Source organism: Schistocerca nitens, chromosome 5 (genome assembly GCF_023898315.1).
Source record: "Schistocerca nitens isolate TAMUIC-IGC-003100 chromosome 5, iqSchNite1.1, whole genome shotgun sequence".
Lineage (NCBI taxonomy): Eukaryota > Metazoa > Arthropoda > Insecta > Orthoptera > Acrididae > Schistocerca > Schistocerca nitens.
Window position 1 is genome coordinate 171,791,562 of NC_064618.1, and position 12,006 is coordinate 171,803,567.

At 43.9% G+C, this 12,006-nt stretch overlaps 1 pseudogene; it reads left to right on the forward strand.

The window, feature by feature from the left end:
- The first annotated feature begins 10,481 nt into the window (after positions 1-10,481).
- Positions 10,482-10,599, forward strand: LOC126261004 (5S ribosomal RNA; annotated as a pseudogene).
- Positions 10,600-12,006: the final 1,407 nt, after the last annotated feature.

A 12,006-nucleotide genomic window follows, 5' to 3' on the forward strand; every position in this document is an offset into this window, starting at 1 on the left:
TTTTTAAGATACATTCCTAAGATCTCGATATCGAACAATCTTGAAAATTTTCTTAATATCTGTCTCTATCTCCAAAAAACAGACTTTCAAATTTATACTACTTCTACACGTAAAATCCGGTATGAGGCGATGTCTAAATAATAAATACAGGCAGAAAGTTTCCCAAATTTTAACGGTATATTCTCTAGGCATTTATCTAAAAGAGCCATCTCCCCGTTTTCAAACATTTTTATTCGTTATCTTGTTCAGCACCTTTATAATTTTTCCCAAAGCTTTGGCATGCGAATATATTCGCATGCCTACGAGACAGTGACAGTTGCAAAGAGACTGAAATGTAATAAGTACTGGAAAATAGTAGACAGCGGTTGTATTATAGAAAGAGCGAAGGAGAAAATAGCAGTGTGAGAGAAAGAGATGGACATAGTGACAGTGGAACGTAGTTGACAGTGCCAAGACAGTGCTAGGAAAAGAGTGGAGTGGACAGTGTTGGGGGGGGGGGGGGGGGAGGTATGGGAGGAATAAAGAGAAGGAGAAAGTGGAAGTGGGTGAGAGCCAGTGAAACGAGAGACAGAGCACAGAGTATATGACAACAAGGAAGAGATAGTGAGAAGAGAAAACAGCAGTGCGAAAGAAGGAATGAGATATTAGCAGTAAGAGGGAGCAAGAGGGAGACAGTGCCTGTGAGAGGCGACTATCGTATTAGGACACAACGAAGGGGACTTCGGCTATGACACTGGAGACACTACCAGAGAGACACAAAGAGACAATGACAGTGAGTCGAGATGAGTGAATGATAGAGAAAGGCCAGTTGGGAGTGAATGGATATGAGTGACTTACAGTGGTGGACTAATGTGTGTGAGTGCGTTACACTTAGAAGTGTTTGTGTGAGTATGAGGTCAGTTGCATGTTCAAGAAAGCGCGAATGTATTAGTACACTAAATTATTTTGGGAAAATTTTTAAAGTTGCTGACGATGGTAGAATGAGGCAATGGTACCCCACTTCTCATTCACAGTCTTTTAAATAAACAGGAACGTACCCGCATTTTTTGTGCTCAGACAGGAACATTTTTCCTCTGGTTTCAGTGTGATTGCACATCACACACCATCCTTCCTATGAATAAACGGGCAAACATTGTCGAAACGGAAAACTTACAGAAATTGCAACACTTTTACTGTATGAACTGTCGCCTGAAATAACAACTGTACGTTACCTGAAATATAACGGCAAGCACATTCAAATGCTTTATTTTACTACCGTCAACGAATAATATTTTTCTTAGCGGTCCGATTCGCTTGAGTAACTTTTAATCATCGTGCCCGGCTTTTTTTACGAAATAGAGCCCCGCATTGTATTAATTAACTCAAGGTTTAATTAAAACACGCGGAGATGATGAAAGGTAAATATGATAGAGGAGAAACCCGCGGCACGAGATGAACACCACGAACACGTCTCGCTGGTGCAGTTAATGCCTTCGCCGGACGCGCAAAAAAGGCCTAAATAATTAACGGAACGTATTTTGCGAAACAACATGCGGTCGAACAAAAATTTGCTCAAACAAGCTGATTGGGAGGGTTGAGAGTGTTATGTTTGTTTCCGATTCGCCCGCGATACTACATTAAATATACTCCATAATATCCGTGCTGGGGACGGCCGGTTTCATCACCACGTGCGCACGTGTTGTTTCAAAACGAGGTGTTTTGGGAGGGGAGGCGATGGGGGAGTGCCGTTAACGACAGTGACGTATTCGCGGCACAGGCGGAAACGTATGTTATTTCATACACAGTCTGCACCATTCTAAATGCGCTGTATGATCACAACATCTGAAATTTACTGTAACTTATTTATTTATTAAATATGGAACTGTCACCGCGGTACATAAGCTGAACATCTGAATACCTGAAAATAAAATTGTTTTATAACATACATGGCACGTGGCATTTTATACATCATGATCACACATCGCTATAACAAGCATCAAATACCGTTATTTCCTATTATCGAGGAATAAAAGATGAAGAACATTGCAGGAGTGCCAATTCATTCTGAGGGGATACTGTTGTATTGTCTTCTGCTTACACGATTGCTTCTGTGGGGTAAACCTTAATGAACACGTAGATACAGCACTATCGCCTCCTACTCAGAGCATAGTATGGTAAACAAGCTCTGCGTGGAAATAACAACTTACAAAGTCAATTATGTTCCTGTTAGTTGTTTAAGTTTTTGATGCGAGGATAGCGTTAAATCTAGTGCAAAACTGGTGTTTCAGTTTGCTTTGTTTCTTGCAAGAAGTGACTTACTGATCATGATACCTATCACTCGAAAAGAGTGTGTGACTGATATCTCTTCCTGATGTTGAGTCTTAGCGAATGAGGGGGCGGGGGGGGGGGGGGGGGAAGATCCTATCCTAATGCTTGTGTTTTGGATGTGACTGGACCAGTTTCGATGTAAGCACACACTTATCTTCAACGTCAGGTGCAGTCCGTTGCATATCCCACTCGTGGCTGTATTTAACGCTTTTGCTTTTTGTTTTAACAAGAGCAAGTACTCACCAACCAGTATCACGATCTTGAGACGTGGCGTTGACGACCACACTGTTTAGCACCCAACTCACACGCATCGACCCACCCACCCACCCAGCCACACACCCACATATACCCACCCACCCACACACACACACACACACACACACACACACACACACATATGCATGTGTTGTAATTTTGATGTTACTAAATTGGCCTTTCCCTTCATGACAATTTATGGAATTTACTCGAGTTTGCTGCGGTACCTTAAGATCGATAGATCGATACGATGCAATGTTTCGTCCACCCTCCTTAACGAAATCTCCAGAAGAGATATTGTTGCTAAGACAAACAGCTAATACCAAAGCAAACTTACATAAGAAAGATTAAATTTTTTGTTTTCTTCATGCCAACATCGCATTAGTTGCGGAAATTCGAAGTAAAGGAAGTACTTTATTTTTGGATCTTCTGGTCTACAGAATGAATTTGAAATTTCGGACTCACCCACTTGGCATCTACCAACGAGAAGCTGCCATCCACCATATGAACAAACGGAGGTCCTTAAAATGATGGTACGAAGAGCGTACGTCATCCCTTGCACTGGCAGCTTAACACAGGAGGTGTAATACCTAATGATTGTGTTCGAGCAGAACGGCTATATCCAGAGGCAGAGCAGTCGAGTTTTGGAATTTAGGCACTCACCGCGTGATGTGAAGATGGACGCAGGTCATTCCTTTCCTATACCGTGATGGGAACCTGTCTTCTCAAATTTGTAGCTCAGTAAACGGTTCCCGATGATGCAGCGCTGCTCCTAATTTGACCTGCTCTTAATACATAATCAACAATGGCTGCTATTCTGATACAGCATTCTACATGCCATCCATCTAGAACAAGGGCAATGGAGGGAGTATGCCAAACAGGTAACATCTAATGTCTCAAATGTTGAATAATAATTGTTAAGAAAGGCCTTGTAGCCTCCCACTGGCGCACGAGCAACACAGATAGTGCAAAATGTAAGAGAGCTCTTTCAACGAGTCGAGTACGGGGTGTTTCTCATACAACCACACCATGGTGCACGTAACATGTCTGTACAAAGTTGGAGCCAAAGGTGCCTCTGCGAGTGCTATTGGAGTTGCACGAGAAGTATCGAATGTGTTGTTGGTTTGCAGGTCAGTAGTTGAGCTTAATGGATGAGCTTTAACTCTGTCCAGAGACCAGACAACGACTCTATAAAGCCTGGAATCTTACGGCGTTAATTTGGAATAGTCGGTCTGAATCACTACTCTGGAATACTTTAAGAGAGAACATACTTTGTCTTTCGCCAGCAAATGATTCGGTTGATGGGACTCATAACCTGAGCTTGTTAATCAAAGCAGAGGGCAAGCCCAGAATAGAAATTTTGCAGAACGTGAAGGGTGACGGCATACTTCTGCATACTCGTACTCCTGCTGTGAGTCGTTACTGGCACATTTGGAAAGGAAACCTTTAACAACTTCATCAAAAGTGAGCTTTTAACAAGGAAAACCAAGGGGTTATTTAAGAGCAAGAAATGTTGCTAATAAATATTGCAACTGGCCATCCTTAAACGTGGGCTGTGCGACTGCAGTAAGGACGGAACATTTTTGCAGAACACCAAGTGAGACAAGAGACTCCAGTAAATACCTAATATGAGACTTTGCTGAGACATACTTTTGCTGTGTTCTGGTAGACCGCTCAGGACAGGGGTCATGAAAATGTGACATGACGATCAAGGTCACTGATGTTAAATTCTGGACCAAATCGGACCTGGATCAGCATTGGTCTCTATTCCCTGCAGACGCTGTCAGCTCACGCCGCATTTGTTGAAAGACATGCTAGATCAACGTCACCATAGTGACGATCATTTAGAATGATATGCAGTCGAAAGTTCCAGTAAATCTCCATAGGACATGTTCCATTTTCTAGACTTTGACCTTCAAACTTCTGATGAAAATAATCACATGTCCATCACATAACGCTACCACTGATAACACAAACCACGCCCCCTTATTGGTGACATCATCACCCTTATTCGTGACGTTATCATCACCACATAGGAATCCACACTCACCATTACCCTTTCCCCATCCCTCTCCCCGCTCCCCTCCATCAATCAGAGCCTAGAGTTTCACCAAATATTAAAGAAAGAGCAAGTCATTGGATATTTGCTGTCATTGAAGAGACAATCATATTGTTGCCATATAGCAGCCATTTTGACCATGCTAAAAAGTATCAAAACAATCTTAATTTTTGTGGCATGTTCAAAATATTCATCCAGCAAACTACGTAATTTGTCGTTTTTTCGTGTCTGAAATACGTCAATAAAGCACACACAACCATCCACCCAATCACAAACACACACACACACACACATATATATAATTTACATGTTGGGGCATATGCCCAAGATAAATGCCTGGGAATATGCCCAAAATTCATAAATGCCTGTGCAAGCAGTGCTTATATATAAAAAAAACTGATATTTTGTATTGGAAGAGGCGTTTTGCAACACTGCTTGTTTTATTGTTGGGTAATCAAGTTGAAAAGCAGCTTGACAGTTAGGCAAGAGTTATTAGAGGAAATAAATTGGGCTGTAAACATAACTTTTTAGAGCTTAAATGGGATTAAAATTATCTTCACAGCAGTGTAGTCATACGGAAGTAGGTAAAGAAAAGAGCACAATACAGAACTATAGTCTGACTCAAATGTTGCTACAACTGATTACATCTGATATCAGTTTAACAATTAAAGGTACATTTGTCATCGAGAAACACATACCAGCTGTTCCATAAGTTATCAATAATCACCTACAGTAATGTTCATTCTTTTTGATACTGGCTATCACTACACAGCTTCTCAACGCTCTCTCTCTGTGTGTGTGTGTATGTGTGTATGTGTGTGAGGGGGAGAGAAAGAGAGAGAGAGGGGGGGGGTGGGGATGGGGGTGGGGAAGATAAGCAGCTGCCATCAACATGAGTCCCTGTTTCGTGCAGGAAGTTGGAGTGGTAGGAAAAAGAATAAAAGCGTTCTTCTCTCTTCTTTCCTTTCGTTCCTAGTAAAAAAAAAAAAGGCAATGAATGATATACATAGGTGTAAATGTAAACATTTACTAACTTTCAGTATCGAGAGTATCATCTCATCCCTTATTTAAATCGGTAAATTATACCGTATTTTTATTGGTAAATTATACATTCTAGCAGTAAAAGCCTAAAAAAGTACTTTTTTGTAAATGTCCAAATTTTGGGCATTTCAAACTACTTAGTACAAATTCTCGGGAAAATTACCGTTTATAACTGTCCAGTCCGGCCCACATCGCTATCTATACACATCAAGTCAAAGAAATTATAATTCCAATTTGTTTGTCTCGGCGGGGGCACCCAATGATAACACAATCGACCCCCACTCCACTCTGTGCGCGGGTGGCGGGCGGCTTTGAAATCTTCAATGGCAATCCCTGTTTTTAATTGCAGATTATGATTCTACGACAAAATCTACATACGTTTTGTCTGGTACATTTTCTTCGTTTCGTGGTAGATGACGCTGTAATCGGAGGAATAGAAATGGGTAAAAAAAATCGTAACTTACGACGTGATACTCAATAGCCCTTGAATATCCAATGTCACGTGGGACGCCATCTCCATGCGGCGAGGGTAGGACAGGCCTGTATTTTATAACTTCTACTTGTAAACCCCATTCGCAACGTTCTATTCCTCTCATGTATTGAACAGGGTACTGCTCGACGCGCAACTATGGCCGTCGCTCGAGGCGAACGCTACTCTGCTTTTCCAATTAGAGTAAGTGTTCGAACGTAGTACCAGCAACTTCAATGCACTTAGTGATCCACTTCTCAAATGACCGTACGCAGGACAAAATCATATCTGCGGGGATGTGAGCACAGGCGTTTCTGCGTTTTTTTTTTTTTTTTTTTTCCATATCGAGAAACGCAATGAGCGTGTCTCGATTTTTCTTCGGTCTTGCTTCCACTATAGCCTCAACGTGAGACCGCTTCTCTAGTGCCTTTACCTTTCCTAAAGCCTAACTAATCGCCAGCTAATACATCCTCAATTTTCTTTTCCGTTCTTCTGTGTATTATTATTGTCAGCAACTTCAATGGAAGAGCTGTTAAGTTGGTTGCGCGATAGTTCTCGCAATTGTCGGTTCCTGCAGTCAGGTGAACTGTGTAAATTATGTTTTTCCGAAAGTCTTACGGTAATCTCCAGTCTCATAGATTTTACACATCAACGTGAATAGTAATTTTGTTGCTACCTCTCCCGTAATATTAAAAATTCCTACTTATTTGATTAAAGTCATCCAAAGCTCTTTTAAATGCTGGTTCTCAAACTGAATCACCTATCTGTTCCCTGCCGAACAGAATTAACTGAAATCTACTGGGAGCTTTCTGTAACTCAGACTACCTATCTGTATGTGTGTTCGCCTGCTTAGTGTAGTATTTTAGCCAATATACTCGTATGTTTTCTACAGTTATAAGTTTTATCATGTTTCTTTTTGTACACTGCCTCATTTAGGCCTAAACATGAAATATCAATTCTCTGTTTAGCTTCTTACTTTTTTCTTACTTTTAGCTACATGTGTTCTGTAATGATATCAGCGTGAAAATGTCACTGGGGTACTTCATTTGAGAGTTCACAATCACGTTTTAAGCAACACTTTTTATTGATGTGTGTGTGTGTGTGTGTGTGTGTGTGTGTGTGTGTGTGTGTGTGTGATAACAAAACAGCCGGCCGGAGTGCCCGAGCGGTTCTAGGCGCTACAGTCTGGAAACGCGCGACCGACACAGTCGCAGGTTCGAATCCTGCCTCGGGGATGGAAGTGTGTGATGTCCTTATGTTAGTTAGGTTTAAGTAGTTCTAAGTTCTAGGGGACTGATGACCTCAGAAATTAAGTCCCGTAGTGCTCATAGCCATTTGAACCCATTGTTTGATGACGGAACATTATGATACTTCACACAAACATTACAGCTTTGTGTCATTGATTTTCTTTCCGGATATTGTAGGTGCTGGAAAAACATCGTAATTCTTCACAGATATTGTAGAGCAGTGTAGATGTAGAAGATATCTTATGTCAGTGTGTGTGGTGCTTTCCGCCAAGTATGGTACAGAGATTGAACTTCGGACGTTCATAAGTGCGACTTACATTGTAACATCATAAGACTGTGTGTGTAACCTTTGACATTCATAAGTGCTGGTGAAACCGTAGTGTCATAACGCAGTGTGTGTGTGTGTGTGTGTGTGTGTGTGTGTGTGTGTGTGTGTGTGTGTGTGAGAATATGGGTTTTGTGTGAATGTGTGTGGGTGTATGCACGTACGTACGTGTGTGTGTGTGTGTGTGTGTGTGTGTGTGTGTGCGCGCGCGCGCTCAATTATTTTCGATATGGAAATAATGCAAATTACACACTTCACATAACTTTTTGGATAAATGGTTTTGAACAAAATAATTCATATCATTCAGATAATTTCGAATACATCGAAGATGGGTTCTCTGGAGCTACATTGTGACTGGCTGTTTATTTAATGTGTTTGAAAATACTATGCTGTGATTGGAGGACGCTGGGTGAGTGGTGAGGTAGAAGAGGGGGAGGCCTCAGCTTGCCACTTAATGATGACATTATTGATAAGGCTGAAATGGGACTGTTAACGATGGGGCATCAGTTGTAGGGAGGGCATCTGATGGGCACATGACGATCTTCAGCTGACATTTGGAGGCCCAAGTGCCCTGGAGTCATCACTGATACACCACCTTGATAGTTAGTTAGTTTCTTGTTCCACAGATCAAATTCAGCAGAAGCATTAGGACATGGAACATGCTAGGCATTTCCAATTTTTAATGCCTGATTATCTCTATGATTCCTCTTTTGCACAGAAGGAGTTACGGAGAAAACGGTTCTGCTGTCTGTCAGACATTTTATTTCCATGGGTAAATTGTCAAAGAGTTTTACAGCTGCTGTAGCACTGTCAGTATTTGTCATTGTTACTGAGCGCCAACGCTGCCATGGCAGTTGCAAAATGGCCATCGAAGCCATCGAATGCGGAGTTGATCACAGCACTGTTACGTCACGTGTTGCAACACCACCAACCTGTTTTCATTTTGTGGGCCAGAGGCCAACACCTGCAGTACTGACAATACAGCAGAAAGGCAGAAGGGCGGGGCGACCACAGCTATGGCGGGACAGTCACTACGCCTTCTGACCAGGGGCTTGCTTGGTGTACATGGTTGGAATCGGCGCCTCGGCATAACAAGTGCGCAGCGAACCTGTATAAATACCTCTCACTTTTAGCCAAAGGCATCTCATTCTGGCAGCACCATTTACAAGTCGAGGACTATGCCACGCGATGTTGCGGCATCGTTTTGCAAGCAACCACTGCCAAGACATGGGCTTCAGCAACGACGATTTTACTGCTGTTCGTAAGTCCTCTACCGTGGATTTGGCACTTTCCATCTGTCGGGCCACCTTTGGGATCGCTTCAGCTGCAGCCAGCACTCTGAACTGGCGCGCAGGCGATCCTGAGTCGAGCGGTGCAACCGTTCTGCTTCCTGCGCTTGCGCAGGCAATCTGACGCTATATGCCTGGGCTCACAAGGGCGGACACCGCAGCTGGGGGTTGTCTTCCTCTACAAGAATCGCGGGAAAACTCCACGTCCGTCTGCGCGCCCTGCCCTGACTTGCAGTCATGCCGACGCGATGCAAAATTCCGGCGAACGCGTCAGCACTGCCGTACTAGCTGCTTCAGCTCACGTCAAGGGGGCATTGCCACTGTAGCTTGTTTTCTAATGGAATGTACGAGGCCTGTTCAGAAAGTAAGCTCCGATTGATTGCCAAATTGAAACCACAGTGAACATCAGAACTGTTTTACTTGTAACAATTAGCTACACCTTTCAGCTACTTCTCTACGTAGTCGCCGTTCTGACTTAGACTTTTGTGTCATAGCGTTGTACCAACTTTTCAATAGCCTCATCATAGAAGGCAGCCGCCAGTGCTTTCCGCCAATTCTCCACGCTGGCCTACACCTCGTTGTCTGTGTCAAAATGTTGTCTTCAAAGACAGCGGTTCATGTGACCAGAGATGAAACTCAGGGGGAGACAATTGCGGACTGTATTGTGGGTAATATAACATTTACATTTGAAAACGATCTTCATTGCCCCTGCAGAATGCGGCTGAGAATTGTCTTGAAGAAGAAACAGCACGACAGTTATGTAATGTTAGCTGCATAGCTTCAGGCGAAATTTCTCACCAGGCCCTCGTACTTGGCGGCAGACACTATTTTCTAGACATCTTTACGCACTCACTGCGAGCTCAGAAATGAGAAGAGCGACGTGATGCTAACTGGGGTTATACTAGAGACACTACCCAACACATCTGTGCAAAGCTTTATCGGATTTTCATAGTCGTTTCCATTTCGCGACCGATCGGAGCTTACTTTCTGAACGCCCCTCGTATATCTGTTAATGAAGTTTTCTTGAAAAATATCACATCACCACCTTGAGCTGCTGGTAAAATTATTTATACAACTAGTGTTAGTCGCCGGCCGTTGTGGCCGAGTGGTTCTAGGCGCTTCAGTCCGGAACCGAGCTGCTGCTGCGGTCGCAGGTCCGAATCTGCCTCGGGTATGGATGTGTGTCATGTTCTTAGGTTATTTAGGTTTAACTAGTTCTATGTCTAGGGGACTGATGACCTCACATGGTTCAAATAGCTCCAAGCACTATGGGACTCAACATGTGAGGTCATCAGTCCCCTAGACTTACTACTTAAACCTAACTTAACTGCTTAAACCTAACTAACCTAAGGACATCACACATATCTATGCCCGAGGCAGGATTCGAACCTGCGACCGTTGCAGCAGCGCGGTTCCGGACTGAAGCGCCTAGAACCGCTCGGTCACACTGACCGGCTGGCCTCACATGTTAAGTCCCATAGTGCTTAGAGGCAACGGCCTTGCCGCAGTGGATACACCGGTTCCCGTGAGATCACCGAAGTTAAGCACTGTCGGGCGTGGTCGGCACTTGGATGGGTGACCATCCAGGCCGCCATGCGCTGTTGCCATTTTTCGGGGTGCGCTCAGCCTCGTGATGCTAATTGAGGAGCTACTCGACCGAATAGTAGCGGCTTCGGTCAAGAATACCATCATAACGACCGGGAGAGCGGTGTGCTGACCACACGCCCCTCCTATCCGCATCCTCCAACGAGGATGACATGGCGGTCGGATGGTCCCGGTAGGCCACTCGTGGCCTGAAGACGGAGTGCTTTTTTATAGTGCTTTGACCCATTTGAACCATTTTTTTGCGTCAGTCATCTGACCACCATCAGCTTCATTATCAAGTATTATCAACATCATGTTAGGCGAAAAATAAAATTGATATCGTGAGATGATAAAACCATGAATACTACACTATTATCATTTCGTAATATAAATCATGTCGTCACCGCCTTTTCTTGAGACAGTATCGTTCAGTATCCTCATGGGCTTCATTCTACCACTGCAGAAGCAACCCACCCCAGACATCTGTACCACGCATTTCACGTCTTTCTGTGCCAAGTCCATACAAATATTTCCTTCTAGCGTTGTGTATGTGAACACGGATTGTGGACATCAAATTTCTTAAGTGAAAAAATATACCGTTAGGCGGTTGTTAATAATCCCAGCTGCATAAACATACCTGCAATATGTACGTGTGTGAACTTAGCACATAATTCTAGTTACCACTTTTGTGAAAAGAATTCTTTGACGTGGTTGAACGGGACTTAGCCGCTGGACGAGGCTGCCGGGCAACACGGGCCCTAGTATTACTAGGCCCGTGTTGTAGAAAAATTCACTTCCGGTCGCGGCGGTCGGGACTGATACGGCGCGCTGGCGCTGTGGGAGCGCGTGGCGACGGAAAGTTGTGGTTGCGATAAGCGCTACTGGGGTCCAGCTGCGCCGCAGCAAGGAGCGTCATTCGCTGTGCGAACGTCGAGGAGTGCGGACGCATAGCTCTGGGTGTCCCGCTGGGCGTTGGCTCGCTACGTTCACTTGTGTTAACGTGCCACAGCAATGCCTCTACGACGTGGTTACCGTCGTCACTGGCGGCGCAGTGTACAGTGTATCGCAGTTTGAAGGCGATTGATATTGACTTGGCTGGGCGGTTTAATAAACAGCAATTGACTGGAGGTCCAAATGTTTTTCGTGGACTCCATCTGAACTTTACCTGTGATGTTCAAGCAGTGTTTGGAGGTAGTACCTGCCTGACACTTGCTGTTGTATGGGGCAATCAAGCAGATTATGGTGGCCTTGAAGCATTTCCAAATGCTAACATTTTGGCTTGGAAGACATGGAGTATTGCTGAGACTCCAGGACTCTTGGCTAAACAGCCTTATGGTACTCTTATTCCAAGCATGCCATTTGTTTTGACTACGAGAAGGAAGAAGAAGTTAAATGCTGATGAGTACCTCTTTTTATGGGCGAAAGTCGGC